General features: G+C 36.8%; 1 protein-coding gene across 7 annotated transcripts in view; it reads right to left on the bottom strand.

Moving 5' to 3' along the window:
* Nucleotides 1-18,373, bottom strand: part of PUM2 (pumilio RNA-binding family member 2) — a 76,351-nt gene that overhangs the window by 57,719 nt on the left and 259 nt on the right. For 6 of the 7 annotated variants that reach the window (XM_012727522.1, XM_012727526.1, XM_012727527.1 and 3 more), the window contains exon 1: nt 18,238-18,350. The exons of the other annotated variant lie outside the window; for it this stretch is intronic. The gene's annotated coding sequence lies outside the window, so the exon portion shown is untranslated. Of the gene's footprint in view, nt 1-18,237; nt 18,351-18,373 lie in introns of those variants that run through there. 7 annotated transcript variants of the gene reach the window in all.

The raw sequence follows: 18,373 nt of genomic DNA, 5'->3' as shown, positions 1-18,373 counted from the left end.
GTGTGTGTGTGTGTGTGTGTGTGTCTCCCACATGGTGCGGCAGACCTCTCCTGACCCGCCTGCTGCTCCCCACTCTGTCTCTGGTGAATCCTCTCACTGCCCCTGTACCTCTGCTGTACCCCAGTTCATTATGCATAAATAAATCTTTTATAAAAAAATAAAACTTCTAAAATTTAAAAACACACTGTGACCTCCTGTTTCACAATTTTTTTTGATCAGCATCAAAAGCAGAGTTCTTAAGAGAAAAACTGATGTCTAAAAAATCTGACTTCACCAAAATTAAAAATGTGCTATACCCACTGGACATTTATAAAAAAAAAAAAAAAAACCCAAACTGCGAGCAAAATACTTATAATTCACATGTAATTAAAAAAAATTGTATCAAGAATGTATTAAAAATGGTTTAAAAAGACAATGAAAACAATTACAAAATGGGCAAAAGATCTAACAGATACCACATCATAAAAGATATATGTGTAGCAAACATACCATTCCCTTCTCTTGTTAATTTGCTAAAATAGCAAATGCTACTCACTCTCACAAAGTGAACAAGGTGGTGGGTACTGGGTACCAAAATGTCTATGGAGAAGACTTAGTGTGACAAGCTCGAAGAACACAAAAGGTCGGGGCAACCCGAGCTGCTTGAAACTGAGGAGGAATCTCAGAAAGCAGGCTACCAGAATCTGTACTTAAATTCTCTTCAGATTTTAGACAACCCCTAAACAACACATGAATGAGACAGACTCCAAGCAGCCCAGTTAAAGCAAAAAGAACTAAAAGGCAGAAATGTCTGTTGCTGACCACTAGTCACAGGAAAACAAAAACAAAATGAAGAAGAACCCAATAGTTGCCATTGAGCAAATGTGCTCATCATCAAGTTTGGAATAAATCCATACTTACTGGACATAGTAGAACAGGATGAGACTAATGGGAAGTATCAGTTAACAAAAACCAATTCCAAGAATGAGCCAGAAGTTTAAATTTGCAAAGATCTTAAAAGCAACTATTGTAACTGTGCACAAAGATGAAAGGAAAAAAAAATATATTGATGAAAAGAACACAAAGGTTCAGCAGAGATAGCAAAACTATAAAACCAGCCAAATGGAAATTCTAAAACTGCTTTAAATTTTAACTGCTTTATAACAGATCACTGGATTGGAGATAAAAGATGGGGGGGTACTCTATACCCACATACATAATAAAAATGCTAAAAATCAAAGATAAATGAAAATTCTTAAAACAGCTAGAGAAAGATAACATTGCCTAACGGGAAATTATATGAACCCCAACTGACTCTGCACTAGAAACATTAAGGACCAGAAAATAAAAACCAGACTTCTGATATTTTCAATTAGGTCACTTTTAATGTGCAGCCACTAGTAGCTCAAACATACAAGATTTACTTGTAAACAGTAAATAAGCTTTAAGAAGAAAATACCTCTAGAAGACACGCTGGTTACAATTCTTTCTTAGGAAAGCATCATATGTAAGTTTATTAACTCTTGAATCAGTTTCCCCAACTTTGGTAATCAAGTTTAAGAATAAAGTCTAAAGATATAAAGATGTTCATAGTAGTGCTGCTAACAGACCCTGAAATTATAAACTGCATAACCTCCCCATTTAATACTAAAGTGATACAATGCTATAAAAATATTTGAATTTATAATCAAGAAAATGCATAAACAGTATTAAGACTGAAAAGGGAAATACCTGAAATGCCCATCAATGCATGAATGGTTATAGAATGTGATATATACATATGTATACATAATGCAGTACTACTCAGCCATGAAAGAATGACACCTTGTCGTTTTGACAATAAGGATGAACCTTCATGGTTATCATGCTAAGTTAAATAAATGAGACAGAGAAGAACAAATAAATACCACATCTCACTCATAAAATCTTAAGATAACCAAGCTCACAGGCACCAAAAGTAGATTGGTGGTTGCCAGAGACTGGGAAGTATAGGTGGGAAATGAATAAAGGATAACGCTTTCAGTTATAAGTCATGGGTGTAAATGTACAGCAAAGTGACCATAGGAGTAGCACTGTACATAGCATATTTGAAAGTTGCAAAGACAGTACATCTTAAAAATCCTCTTCACAAGAAAAAATAATTAAATACTGGTATGGATGTTAACCAGACTTACTGTGGTCATTCTGTAATATATGCAAATATAAATCAACATGCTGTACACGGAAACTAACATTAAATGCCAATTACACGTCAATAAATGAACCTTGAAAGAAAAATTAAAAGAACACCAAATTCAGTCATTACAAGTAATCAGTTACAGAGGGGGTCTCCATAGAACAGGGAGGTGGAGCTCAGCAACAAGGGGAAACAAGTGGTGCAGAGAGACCCATGAAGAGAAAGGGCACACCTGCTTCTCAGCTTTGGACTTACACCAGGACGCTGTGAGACACAGCAGACATGGAGTCAAGATATGCAGGGGCACTTGGAAGATATGTGGGTGAAAGACACGGGATGGGAAGGCTGCAACGGCAGTCTGTTACCCTTGACTTGGACATTGTGGTCGATGTGGCCCAGGCTTGCTAGGTCCTTCTGCCCCTTTCCTGTGGTTCCCTGCCAGAAGGTACCTCAGAGTTCTGGGAAGTTTTCAGGCCACGGTGGCCCCACTTTGTGACAACCCTGTTTGCCTGGGCATGTCCCCATGAGAGGATTGGTAACTTTGGGTTTTTTACTGGAAAAATATTATCCTTTCTTCTCTTCTTTCTCTGTGCATGCTTATTCAATTAAAGTGCTTTCACAATAAGAGTGTGCTGTGTGTTTGTGTAGCAGTGGTAGAATCCCTTTAAGAGCATGCAAATTTGGAGCCCCCCTCAGTCTACACATTACAAGAACATACCAAATTTCATCTATTTTATTATACGTCTACAATAAAGTTCCAATTTACAAATGGGAAGAGGAAGATTTTTATTAATAAAAATGCATAAAACAGCAGACATCTTTTCTCTGTGTATCAAAACCACAAGATATTATCTCACACCTGTGAGAATGCCATACATCAAGACGACTCCCAGAAAGTATGTTGGAGAAGATATACAAAAAGTTCTTTACATTGTGGTTTATACAGCCACTGTTAAAAGTTATCTGGGACCTATCTTAAAGAGCCAAAAATGGAAATACCATGTAATTCAGCACATTTGCTTTTGGGTATCTACCTGGACAACCTGAAACTACCAACTCGAAAAGTTACATGTTCCACAACATGTATTGCTGCAATTATCTGCAATAGCTAAGACATGAAAGCAACCTAAATGCCTACTTAGGGATGGACTAAAGAACACTTATAAAGGAATACTATTCAGCTAAAAGGGAAGATACAATGCTAATATTTATAGCAAAAAGAAATAATGTGAAATAGGCCAGAAAGATAAAGACAAGTACTGGATTAAGTCCATATGTAAAAATAATATGAGTAAATAATGCTTACAAGCTGACAAAGCAAAATGATGGTAAATAAAAAGGCATTGATAGCCAAACAGAAGTTTCTGAAGTTGAGAGGGGTAGAATAAGATAGTGATGGTGATGGGAGATAAAAAAAAAAAAGTTTATTTTTACATCATTTCGTGCATTTTCCCATCTCAGTTATAATCCCCATAAGCTTCTCACACTCAATCACCCATGTGCCATCACCATAGTGCAGTGCATTTCCCTCCCCCCACTGTTTTTAATCCCATAACCCACACCACCCCCACAAAATGTCTCTGATATCAAAAATAATTTTTTAATGGAGTAATTAGATTCTTTAAAATTCTCAAAATAAGGAAAGTTGTTTTATACCTACATGAAGTAATGGATATTAACTATACTTAATTGTGGCAATCATTTGTTTCTGAATAAAATGGGGATAAAAGGCTTTAAAAAGATCTACTCAAGAGTAAAGCACTGAGGGGGGGCTTCACTGAAGCCCTTTTTTGATGATTTCCATGTTTCCATCTGTAGCCCACCAAACAGATTAGGTGGTTAAATTTTTAAAAATCTCTGGATAAATGAGAGGTAGCCATTCTCACATTTGTGATGAATCATGTCCCTAATGCAGGGATCAACAAACTTTTTGGGAAAAAAAGCCACGCACTAAGCAAACATTTTAGGCTTTGCAAGCCATATAGCTTTTGTTGCAGCTTCTAAACTAAACCTTTGTGACACAAAAGTCATAGCAGACAGTATCAAATGAATGAGCAAGAATATATCCTAATATTGTCAACAGTGGCTTTAGAATTTCACATATTGTTCATGATCACACAAAAAAATTCTTTCTTGACTTATTTCTCTGATGACTCACTCAGTCTCTAGTCCAAGCCCAGAGAGTGGATCCCCCCCCCCCCAAAAAAAGGGTAATAGGCCAGCTCTGGCTTAGAGGCTAAAATCTGCTGATCTCTCTGCTCTAGCATTTACTCCCAACTGCTCAAATCATCAAATGCACATAATCCATTCTTAAATCCAAGCAAACCAAAGGTCAGGCATCAGGGCTTTACTTCCAACTTTCTTATTTCTCTCCTTGCATTTTTTCTCATAGTAGATTACATTTAAATGGAGATGATTTTATTACACTAAATGACCTGGAGAAAAGCTCTAAAACACACACAAAATGACCCACCACAATAAAACTTGATCTTAGCTTCGGGTGAAGCTAATGATGAGGAAGGTAATGAACAAAGGGAGTAAGTGGGCAAAACAGTGGGCTGGAAAGACAACACTCAACTTTTCTGCAATTGTTTCCACGTATGAGTACGGATAACACATAAGCCACTAAAAAGAACTCCAAAAGTTTTGCAAGATGCCAATTTGCTAGGTCCTCTATACTTACAAATGTGGTATGGTTTGATAGCAAAGGAAAAGAATTTCGAAATGAATTTTACCCCAAATGGTTAACTCAAAGGGAGAAACAGTTATCTTTTCAAGTAGGCAACAAAGTAATAACTATTTACACAATTTCAAATTGACAGTGTTTATTTAAAGAAAATGTATCCAACATGTATCAGGATGTAGTCTGCAACTCCCCCAACCCCATTCATAACCATGACACTTCCCAATACTATTTCTTTTAGTGAACAATTAGAATTTGTTGCTATAAAAAACACATCACAGAAGTTTTTCTCATGGTAAATCCTGAAACAAATATGAATTAAAAAGTTCCTGTTATGAATGGTGGAGGGAAGGAAGTACACTGGACTATGGTGATGGCATAGGGGTGATTTGCTGATGGGAAGCCCACAGGGATTACAACTGAACTGGAAAAAGGCACAAAATGATGTAAAAATAAACTATTATATTATTTTTTTAAAAAGTTACTGTTTTGAGGTTATGATTCTTAGCGAAAGAACTAGTATTCACTGAATTCTAAAACTTAACAGTATTAGCTTATTTTCCTATAATCAACATTATAATTGTGAGGAATACAAAGCACCTCAAAACCTGAGTAAAAATGCTGTGATTCATTTTGCTAATGCATAATCTGGAAGTTTTACAAATAGTTTGTGTAAAAAACCAGGAATGTGTGTTAATAAGTACAATTATATAATTAAGAAAACTAATTTTTTTCAGGTAACACTTGATCCAACTCATTACTATATGCGCAAGAACAAAATATTCAGAGCTACAACAAATGGTATGAAAGCATTTTCTACCATCATAGAACACTAATCACAATATTATTAACTACTACTACTTACAGCCATAGCAGAAAATTATTTTTAAGATCATAGGAGGAGTTAAACTGGGAGGTTGAAGGGATGTTTTAGCCATCCAAAAGCTTAATGTATGTTTGGGTAAAAAATTGTCCTATTTTCTGAAATGTGGACTCAGATTATGAAATCGACCATTATAAGATGCTCACCTTAATAGAGACAATTAAACAAGGCTCTTTCTGAGACTTTCTGTATTTGTTATGGACAATTACAAAAATAAAATGAGCAGTACTTTTCCCACTGGTCTGCTATTCCTACCTATGTAGGCTGCTGCTAACCCTCTGCTTCGATACACAACAGAATTATATGAAAACCTGATTGATTCACATAAATACACAGAGAGTAAATTTAACTGTTTATGAAACAGTCTCAATAGCCCTTCTCCCGAGACTACTTTGAATGAATGAACGTAATCATGAGCCTTAGTGGCATCCATTGCAAACAAGTGTTAAAGGTCTTAAGAATACTCTCTTCAGCAAAATTAAATCACTTTGCAAATAGCCAATAATACTGTTTAACAACACCTTTCCTGTTCATATGAGAATGGTAAACCTAAATCCAGACTTAAGTGTTTAAAGTAGACCATTAGCCTAAAAGATGTATTAACATTAGGAGTTTCTACTAATCCTCAATATTTAGCAATTTATTTCTGGGCACATGAAGTGAATCATACACTTTTCTAATGGCATTGGACAAGTCACTCAGGTCAGTGAGTGGGCAACAATCCATACGAGATGTTTTCAATATTTGCTATTTGGTTGTGTACTTCATGGGGTTTTACATGGACTTTTATTTGACAGGAGGTATTTATCTGTGGAACAATGTAAGTAACTGTAAATCCCCATACACCATTTGATTAAGTGCAACAAGGTAGGGCTGTGTAATGTCTACATGGTAGGGTATTTACTCCTTTGCCTTTAGTGACTGCACAGTAGTGAACAAGACTATATTTTACTAACATAAAGAAAAGCACTACTCACTCAATTAAGGAAAAGTCAACTTTTGCATTTTGAATGAAATTTGGCAAAAAAAAAAAAAGTGTTATCAATGCACAGATTCCAGAAATCAGAAATCTTCCACAACTCTTACCAGCTCAAATTTCATAGTTAAGATGAGAAATCAGTATTTCAAGATCAGAATTTTTGATATTAAATACAATTTTATCAACTACTTCTATACAAGAATGCATAAGGCACTCTAATGATAAATCTGAGATCCCATACTCTTGAAGGCAAATACACATTTACAGACATGGAAATATAAAATTACTGTTTTTCCCTTACAACTCTCTCAAAGAATTACCACTATATATATGTATCCTTACAAAGTCTCTCAGATTACAAGGGATCCTCTCAACTGATATGGGGGATAAAATACTTAGGGAAACTGCTTCTTTTTAAAAAACAAAATACTTACAAAAGTTCTACACATGAAAACAACCATAATCAAAGCTAGTTTTTGACACTTTTGGATATCATATAGTTGTTAAACAACTTAGGAAATTAATGCCATCAAGTGGAAATTAAGCAACACCAGGTGGTTTTCATAACATCAAAGATGTATTGTAAAATGAACCCCAATAAAAGCAGTATTTCTATATTAGCGCTTTCTGAGATTTAATAAGCCATCCTAAAGGTGAAACAAACAGATATACAATGTCTCATGATATAATGTAATATGAAACAGCACCACCACTTACAAAGAATTACTGCCCTAAAACATGCATGTGCACACATATACAAAACTTCAGTCACAAAACCTGAATACTGGTTTTGTCATAAATGAGAAAAACAAAACAACAAATCACATAAGTAATTGTCCAACTGAGAATATGGAAATGGAAAATTTACATATGGTATGAAATTTTAAAGGGAAGAATTATTATATAGAGAGGCTTTAATGTCACATATATAGTGTCATTTAAATCCTGATTCTAACAAAACAAGTATAAAAAAATCTTTCAGGGAAATCTAAATACACAATGGGTATTAAGTGATCTTAAATTTTGTTTGACACCCTCAGTAGGAAAATTTATGTTTAAACTGGTGTGTTATCTGGGATTTGCTTTGAAATACTCTTCTAATCATGTATATAAACAAGAATAATCACACATTGCTGAATGTAAATGATAAAGACACTGTACATTGTAATACTGTTCACAAATTCCCACAGTAAGGTTTAATGAAACACACATAACGACGTGATGGAGGGCCACATAAAATAGTAGGTGGCATTTAAGCTGGGTCTTGAAGCACAGGTATAATGTTTGGACAAATACCTTTTTGGAAAACACAAAATATTTATAAATGGCAGCTTATAAAGGAGATTATACTCCACAGTTGTCTGACTTAGGGTCCAAGTTGTTTTTTAAGTTTAATGTCAAGCATTACTTCCTCAGTAACATCTTTGACAAAGTCGTATATGAATATTCTCTCCCTAAAAACTGATTCCCAAGAGAACACAAACCTTTTTGGACTATCTTTATCAGCCTCCCAAGAGAATTTATCTGGCACAACTCATTTTTTATGCCAAAGATCATAAAGACGTATTATATCTAATTCTTACTAAAGCTCAGCAAAATAGGTACTGCGTTACTACTTTACAAACCAGGAAATTTCTCTACCCCAGAAGAATAAATACTTCAAAAGAAATTGTTTGGGAGTCCAGTCTAACAACTGGCACATTAACTTTAAGCACATCATTATATAAAGGTGTTTGATTTCATAATCTAAGTCTAGGTTACTGTAGTTTTAAGGTACCACAAGCTGCAAAGTGGCAGAGGATTCAATACTAGCAAGACTCTAAATGCTCCTTTCCCAAACCCAGTATGGAAAATAAAGGCCCTTTCCCCGAATTGTGCTTTTTGCTTACACTATTTCAATCCTACAGATTCCATGACATTTACTTTGTACTTTTCAATGTATTAAAACCATTTATCCCAAAAAACTCAAAATTTCTATAAATTAGAAACAGAAAATTTCTATAAATCAGGAATTTATGGAATATTGTCTAATTATGAAAATATTCCATAAAATGTTAACAGATATGAGGAAAGACACTGAAAGGAAGGATAGTGAGGTACTGGTCCAAAAAAGAAGGGAAAAGGACAAAACTATCCACCATGCATCCATTAACTGGATGTATTTATGCACATGGTGGGGGGACAGGGGTGGGAGGACACGGGCAAGTCCAGGATACAAGGTAAAAAGACAAACAACAGTCTATTATGTTACTTTTGTAGAAAACATATCTATGTAGAAATGGAAAACAATCAGCGTGACATTAACTGTTAAGAAAATACATTTAAGAAATTAATTATTGCGTTTTGTTCTTTTGTTCTATTTCCCACTTAACTTTTTCAAAATATACGTATCATGACTTATAACGAAACATAAGCGAAAAACATTTTTTCAATAAACTAGCATCGCTTAAAAGAAAAATATTCTTGGGCCCACCCTGGTAGCGCAGTGGGTTAAAGCACAGCACTAAGAAGCTAAAGCCACTTCAGCATGAATTTGATCCCCCCCCACCTGCCCCCAGGTGACCCACATGGTGCAGCAGACCTCTCCTGAGCCATCCGCTGCTCCCCTCAGCAGTGTACTTTCGTTGATCTGCCTGTTCTGCTCCCCACTCTGTCTCTGGTGAATCCTCTCACCGCCCCTGCACCTCCGGCCTGTACCCCAGTTCTGTATGAATAAATAAATCTTTAAAAGGAAAATATTCACATCCTAGTCTTATTTGTAAGCTTGCAAGGGTTTTAAAAGCAATATACAAATATTCACAGGTATACCAAAAACCTAAGGTATTAGTATCTCTAGCCATACACCTTTATGATGCTATGGGTTAAAAAAAAAAAGTTTATTTGATAATTTATATGGTTAGTAATTAATTTAACCATGTTATCTATATTAGTTCTATCCTACTGATACATTCCTTAAAATATAAAAAATAGAATCAATCATATACTTAAGCTCCTCAAAACAAGACAAAAACAAACCAAAAAAACCCCAAAATCCCTAGTCTCACAATGTATTAGAAAGAGAGAGACTAGGTAAAGTACCAGTGGATGCTTAAAGGTTCTTGAAACCCAGGCTAGAAAACCCAGGTCAGCCACAAATACCCTGCCTTAGTAGATCAACCCCATAAAACAAGGACATCCCACTGCTTAACTGGGGAGTATCATCAGGGCAGTTGTCACACCTCCCCCAGGAACAATAAAAGTTCCTTCTAGCTTGAAACCAGTTAATGGCTCTGTAGGGTTAATCAGTGAAAGTCAGACAAAGACCTTCAGAATCAGTAACAAAAGTATGTCATAGTATTGCTTTCACTTTGTAATGTATTCTTTGACAATAGGTTAGGGAAGAAATAGGTGACCTGGTTAAAAAAAGACTACCACAGATCTGAAATGGGAAAATCTCAATGGAAGCCAAATGCTCTTGTTCTATGCTGTATAATTCCCAACTCTAAAAGGAGTAAGATTAATGACTAAAGAAAGTTAACTCTAAAGTTTGCTGCCTTAAAGGTTTAACCACCTGAGATAAAATACAAATTAAGATTTGGAATAGAGGACAGACACAGCTTAATTATTTACACCAAGGACTTAACTGATTCCCTGAACATTGAATACACTAACACCTGCAAACTCTTCATGTACACCTCAGGGATATCAGAACTTCAACTTAAGGCCACTGGCTCTTAAGTCCTCAAAGTGCACCAGAATCTAGGTAGAAGACTTAAAAACTACAAATACTTGGATTTCTACCAACCCCAACCCCAATCTGAATTAGCCTTTATTGTCTTAAAAAAAAGTGCTCTATTATATGTCAACATAAAGTTTAAATTAAAAAATTCTCCAGCTAAACACCTCTCTGTAGACAGACTTTATACCCTCTTATAGTCTACCACCATTCCTACGGACTATATCCTAAGGGAAGCCAGTGGCTTTCCAATTAAAAGATTTCATTAGTGGGCCCTCCCTGGTGGCGCAGCGGGTTAAAGCACAGCACAAAGAAGCTTAAGCCACTTCTGCATGAGTTCGATTCCCGCCTGCCCTGGAGGAGATCCACATGGCGTGGCAGACCTCTCCTGACCTGCCCGCTGCTCCCCTCAGCAGTGTACTTTGTTGATCTGCCTGTTCTGCTCCCCACTCTGCCTCTGGTGAATCCTCTCACCCTCCACATCTCTGGCCTGCACCCCAGTTCTGTACGAATAAATAAATCTTAAAAAAAAAAAAAAAGATTTCATTAGTGTAAGACATCACAGTGTAATTGAAACAGAAACTAGAATCAAAAGAACTAGATATAATTCCATGTTTGTCTACAGCTACATGAAAACTCAGACTGTTTTGCCTTTTTGATCCCGTTTTCTCCATATACAAACAAGTCACTACGTCTCTCTCATAATTATTGTGGAGTAAATTAGATTAATACATGAAACTAAAATATAAGTACTTTCTAGAGTAATGATGACCCAATGAGTGACTGTATTTCTTTTTTTTTTTTTTTTAAAGATTTATTTATTTATTCACACAGAACTGGGGTACAGGCCAGAGATGCGGAGGGTGAGAGGATTCACCAGAGACAGAGTGGGGAGCAGAACAGGCAGATCTACGAAGTACACTGCTGAGGGGAGCAGCGGGCGGGTCAGGAGAGGTCTGCCACGCCATGTGGTCACCTCCGGGGCAGGCGGGAATCGAACTCATGAGGAAGCGGCTTTAGATTCTCAGTGCTGTGCTTTAACCCGCTGCGCCACCAGGGAGGGCCCGTGACTGTATTTCTTATTTAATAAAAGCACACACACAAAAAATCCCTTGACCCAGTTGTTTCTCTTCTGGGACCATGCCTTATATACCAACATGAAAGGATGAAGTGTGTAGCCAAAGTTTAATGCAGTATTACTTCTAGTTGTTCAAAAATAGATACAACAACTGAACTCAGAAAAATGGTCTAACAATATAAAAAATGAGCTAAATACAAGTTGTTAAATTGGCAAAACAAAACAAAAATAATTCTTCAACTTTGAAAAATATACAGAGGGGGAGCTAGGGGAGTGTAGGTGGGGGTGAAAGGTGATAGGGTATTGGCATTACAGCTTTAGTGGAATGAATAAAGCATGTGCACATACGGAGGTATGAAGTGGTATTTCCCAAATTATATAGTTATGTTAAAAAAAAAAAGGCAAATCAATAAAGTTTGAGGAGAAAGAAAAACCCTAAACTGTTAAAACTAAAGTTGTATATATCAACATAGTAAAATGCCATAATAGTAAATAAAAATACCAAGTTCTATGACCTATCATATGATTCTTGCTTTTGTTTAAAAAAAAAAAAAAAAAACAGAAGGGCAATATGTTTGTATAGAATAGATTAAAAATAAAACATAACTTTGATAGTGGAAGGATACTGCTGGCTTTATCTTTGTATTTTTCAATGTTTGTAAGACTCACTGAAGCTAGCAAAGTAAGCTTTACTTAAGGTTCTATCAGTAAGTTATCAGCATTTAAAAGCATTACACTTAGAGGCTTTATCACTGGATATAGTATAAATGACTGTTCTCAAATCATATTATTAGGTTGAATATCCAACAATCCAAGGCTAGTCTCAAACAACCATCTGGTAATTTTCAATCTTACACATTATCAATTTGAATGTAGCACCAAGGAGAACTTAAATGTTAATTAGGTTATAACAAGAAAAAGGAAGTCGTTTGAAATGCATGGTCTGAGGCAGCTGGGAAAAAATAACCATTTTAGCAGCAGACTTTAACAAAGTTTTGAAAGGATTTTTTTTTTTAGAAGAGAATATTCTGTAATCATGAGTACTGCCCATATTTAAGATCTGCTACTTCCCTGCACCTACTTGTCTACTTGCAAGCTCAGGACATTAACTCTGGAGTTCATGCTGTGTCGTTAGCAGTCCTACAAGCAAAGCTACTTAGCTTTTCTGCTGAAAATGTAACATACCCAGGGAAGCTGTATTTCTCAGTCACTCCAAGAAAATGGAATGAGTTATATAACCCATTTCACCCTGTGTTAACTTTTGACTAGTAAAGCCCACAACTCATGACATAACGACTTTTAAGTTTCAAAATGCTTGTATGTTTAGTCTAATGACTTACGAACAGTCTAATGAAAAACAGGAGTCAAACAAATCTTTAGTCAAACAAATCTTTGAAATAAATTAGAAGAATCATTCAGGTGATGAGTATGTCATTTTTAAAACTCAAATAGTCAAGGACAAACCTTGAACTGATGATTCTGTTTCCCAATAACTTTAAGTGTGCTGATCAAACAAATTTTCTAGATATGCTGATATTTAAAAAGAAATTCTAAGTCACTACCTGAAAAACAACAAAAACCCCCAAGCACTTGGCTGCAGTTTCTGAAAGAGAAACCAAAATTACATTAGTTTCAGGAGTATTAATTTATATACCAAAAAATGGTCTGTGGTAGAGATAAGATTCTTGAGTACAATATAAATAAATTTACTCTATATTTACTTAAAATTTTTTGGACACACTAAAGTATTTCATTGACAATAGGCACAATAAACTAATCTTAAGGAAAGAAATAACAGTAAATAAAGAATAAGGAAAAATAGTAAACTTTAAAACTTAATTTCTGAACTCAAAAGATAAAAGGGAGGAAATTACACACAATTTTCATCCATTTCATCCAGTCACACTAACTCCTTAGGGGCAACTATATTTCTAGCACTAAGCTTTAAGAGAAATTTCTTATATGGGCTATTATATCATGAAGCATTGTTAATATATTACACAGGGTATTACAGAATTATAATAAATACACCTTCAATGACATCTCTTAACAGATGTAAGATTTCATGATCTTCTTTTTAATAGTCCATTCCTCAAGAAGAGCCATGACCCTCCTAACTTATAGTTAGTAACAGGAATTCTGTTAAGGGTTCCAGGACAGTACGGTCTAAATCTTTCCAAAGTTCTCAGGACTGTCCAAACTTGATAAGGCGCTTAAATCTGGTGGGCCCAAGCTATCTTTCCAGTTATCCTTCGTACCCTCATTTTAAGTTCTGCCATCCTCCCCATAGGGTAAATTTACACACTTAATTAAGTGCTCTGACTGGATGTCATGTGTTCAGCCCTTTCTGGACTACTTAACGTCCCTAAGAATTTTGAGAGCCAGCTTTATTTCTTGTGGAAAGGCGTTTCCATGTCTACTCATGTCAGTCCACAGTACTTTTTATAACAGTATTTCTGTGGTCCTTAGTGAACTCATGCAAACATGAGTTCTTCCTCTCTACCTTAAGCACCACATACTACCAACATTTAAAGACAGTCTGGTATGAGATAGCCTGCAAAGCTTAAAAAAATGTGTACAGGTTCATCTTGATGAAAGGACACAAATTACAATATGCAGAGTAAACAAATGATCTTCAAAGAATACTCCATAGTATCTTCTTAACCAAACTTTATGACAGATTGAATTAGCAAGGTCCTAAACTACTCCCTTATTTTTGCTAGCCCAGAATCCCTTTTCCTTTTGGTCAAAAAGCAATTAAGACTTCAACTGTAAGGAGGTCCAGGAAAAAAGTAAAAGCAAAAGCTGGAGCCATCATTCTCCTGAAACTCTGAAACAATCTATGTTGAACTGGTTTTAATGATTCAAGTTTTTCCATAGAAGTTGTTTTTCTTACATTTATTATGCTAAAATAATAATGCAGATGAAATGCCTTACAGATGTAATGATGCAGCCACCAAAATGGAAGACTAAAGTAGTTCTTATTTGTATATATAACAAAATCATAAAGTCAGCATTTTTCTCTACCTATGATCTGCCTCATTTGAGTTTAAGAAAGGCCTATACTTAGCATCAGTCTACCTCTACTCAAATTTACCTTCTTTAATGAGTGAATAACATTTCCCTTGTTTTAATGAAAAAAACCTGTTGCATCTTACACAGTTAAGACTATCTTCCACTGCATACCGAAACAAGTTTTTCATAAGTAGTACTTAAAGAGACCACAAACTGAGACCTAAAACTTGCTATTACTGATGTACTTTACTACAATAAAGATTAAGATGTCCTCAAATGAGGTCCTCAAATGAGGTCCTCGATGTAGCTACTGGTGTCTCAGTACTCTGTGTGTGTGTGCGTTATACAACCCCCAATTGCAGCTTTTATTCTCCTAGGCAGGGGCTGAACAGGTTGCTCTGCAGTGTCATTTTATAGTTAACTTCATCAAATACCTCCCAGAAAGCAGGTTTTTTCCAGATTTTTAATGGTACAAATAAGCATTTCACCTTAGGTAAATAATGATAACTGCCTACCCTCTCCCATTTGCAATCAATCACAATATTTTGACACTACTACTACCACCCCTTCTGCTCTCCTATTTCCCCCCCTCCCCCTTTTCTTTGTAGTATGCAGTTTCAGTGAAATCCTGGGCCATACACATAACATGTACATATTTGGATGTTTCCCAGCACTTTAAAATCCCTCCACAGACAAAACAGTAAAAACCAGTAACAAAGTAAAAACCTGTCCTGTGTAAAAAAGCTGTTGGCATTACAGTAACTAAATTTGTAGCGACATGGTAGTATATGCTAATAAAACTATTATTTAGCCAAGAGACTTTAATAACCAAAAACTCTTTATGGTGCTTCAGAAAAACAAAAAGACCAACAAGGTCAAATAAAACTTTTCTTTAAAAAGTAACAATGAAAACTGTGATGTCATTAAAAACTGAAATAATTCTTGAAGATGACACGCGTTTAACAAAGTTTTAATTTCTCATTAGGAACAAGTTGGATTTTTTGAGCTACTGGAAGAAAAAGTCACTAAGAAAAAAATACCTTTATGTCTCCAAACACATTGCTATCTGAAACTGAGGGAAACATTTAACCTGCATCCTTCTATATAACCTGTATTTTGCTTGAAAGTATTTCTTTGTAGATTCACTTTTTCCATGACAGAGACAGTAAGTTTTAAATGAAAAATGCCTTCTATTTATACTGTTAAATATAAAAGTCACTATGAACTTAGCACTAAATGAAAAGGTTGGAGAAAACAGTGACAGAAACAGAGATTAAAATGATAGCAATCCATGTATCTTTTATTACTAATAAAGTTACAGTGGAAGGGCATCATTTATTCCTAGGTCAACAGAGGCTTCCTAACACCACACCCCACAATTATCTTAACACAGTCACTGGACAATCATGGTCCTCCTTTAGAAAGGGGCAGAGTCTATCCTTGGTGGCCTCAAGCAGCAGCAGAACAAAGTGTGTTTCCAGGAGGCAGACTCTAGAAGAGGACAGGAAAGGGGCAGGCCATATTTGATAGCTCATTTTTATAAATTCGTCAGAGGAAAGCATGAGGAGGTAGGACAAGATGAGCAAGTCTGATTATGTCTGCTTTCTTAAAACGTCAAGAAATTGAATGTGACAAGCCAATTTAACCAGTGCAATTTTTCTCTTTTTCACACCTGTCAACAAAATGGCCTCAAAGTGTAAATGCAAGCCAGACAAAGCATTATGATATAAATGTTCAGCTATTTAAAATGCCCACGTTTTAAGAATATGGAAAAAAAACAACAACGAATATTTTCATATTTTAACAACCCAAGATCAAAAGTTTTTGAATTAGGAAGTATGGAACACTCAAATCCAGGAGGCAGGAAGCAATCCACTTAAAATTATGAAGATCCTGTCAATGTCTACAAAAAGGAGAGTCTGGTCACTCAGACTGGCTTTGGATGGTACACTTGGTCCAAATCTCTGGTCATAATTACTTCTGCTAAAGAATAATACACCGGAGGACAAATCATATTTCAACACCAGAAGGATTTATAAACAAGTTGGATGGTTTAAGAGAAACAAAATCCTAATAATAGTATCTGTGTTAAGACTGAATGATTTGATTTACAGACCTATAATGCCGAAGAAAAATTGACCCATTAAAGTGGTAACCTTGTAAGACCAATTTAAAAATGGCAGTAGGGCAAGGCAGGCTTTTAGAAAAACCTGAAATGTTACTAAATATTGAAACAGCTAAGAACTTTGGACCCAAATTAAGATAACCATGTATTATAATTAAGCAGTTTAAATTGCTTGAAGATGGTAAAATACCTAGACCCGAGCAAGTAAGAAAACTGAATAAAGAGAATAAACCAGAACACAGAGTTTGAACTTTTCCACTAGGGTAAACCTTTTTTGCCTACAAAAAACTGCCCCAAGGATAACAAACAGAAATTATAAACAACTCAATTTCACCCAAAATTGGACTTTTGCAGACATTCTTGCAATAGGGAAATGTCAACAACTATTTATGATGACAGTGCAGTTGAAACAAATCATTTTTTTAAAGCAGGCTATTATTAAAAAACTAAGAACTGAAACCTAGCCAATTACAAATACTTATATTTTTAACAGGATCCTAGCCAGAATTCCTTAAACCATCCTCCAAAACTCCAGGTCACATGGTGAAGAGTCACCTATTAAACCCGAATCTAAGCAGTAAACAAGCTTTTTAAAAACCTTAGGTAACTCCATTATTAACATTCTTTTCTTGACATCCAATACCTTTACAGGTATTACATTTCTCTTAAGCGTTTAAAGGCCATTTATTAAATAAAGGTTTCCCTAAAAAGCCTTTATAAAAAATGAAAATCTGTCACTAGTTTCTTAAGTACTAAGTCCTGATTTTAACTGACCTGATTGTCTTATTGCATCGAATGACGTCGCAATACTCACCCCTCCACGTTCAACTACACTAGAATAAAAGGCTTTAAAAAGTGAGTTTCCCCCTCGCTATGTCCTCAGAGGCATGCGCGTTTGTGGATAAAATTGCAAATAATTTAATTTCTCCCACATTTGGCCCAATTCAAATGCAAAACTACAAAGATATTTGAAACGTGTAATCCTTTCTTCGGTCTTAATTTACATAGCTTCTGAGTACCCAAATCTGTTCCAGTAAAAAAAAAAAAAACACAAAAAACACACAAAAAATTCCTTACCAAGGCACCTAACAAGTCGCACCCGGGTCTCCGTCTTTCACCCCCACACCTGCCCAAGGCGAGCTAGTGCCGGACACCCCGCGGCCCTCGAGAACCCCCTCGGTTGTTTTCCTAAACCTACTCCCAGCTCTTCACCCACTTCCGACTCGCACGCGTCGGGGGATGCACCCGGCCTCTCCCCCTTCCCGAATCCAGGACTGGGCGGGAGCACAGCTCGGTCTCCGACCCCCAGCGCGCGGAAACCCGCAGACGTCTGCGGGCCCCCGGCGCTGCGAGGCAGCCGCGTGGGGGAGGGAAGGAACCGGATGGCCAGACACCACCCCCCGTGCGGGGCGCGCCCCCCCCTGCGGCCCCCCCCCCCCGCATTGTGCGAGCGGTGCCCAGGCCGCAGCCGCCCAGGCGCCCCGCAGGCCGCGTTCGCCTTCCCGCCCGCAGGCTGCTCCCCCCCGAGGCCGCCACACAAAGCCCGGGGGACCAGCCCCGCGGCGCCAGGGCACGGGGAGAGGGGCCGGCGCCCACTGACTTACGGGGCTGCTGCGGCCGCGCTGCCTCAGCCGGGGACACCGACCGTTGGCACACGGCGGCGTGGCTCTCGGCCGTCCTCCCCTCCTCCGCCTTCGGTGGCGGCAATATCTTCTTTCTCCACCTACCTCCCTCCCCCCC

This window comes from Condylura cristata, unplaced genomic scaffold (genome assembly GCF_000260355.1).
Source record: "Condylura cristata isolate star-nosed mole 26May11 unplaced genomic scaffold, ConCri1.0 scaffold00020, whole genome shotgun sequence".
Lineage (NCBI taxonomy): Eukaryota > Metazoa > Chordata > Mammalia > Eulipotyphla > Talpidae > Condylura > Condylura cristata.
The sequence above is the reverse complement of the archived record's forward strand: the minus strand, read 5'-3'. Positions and strand labels throughout refer to the sequence as shown.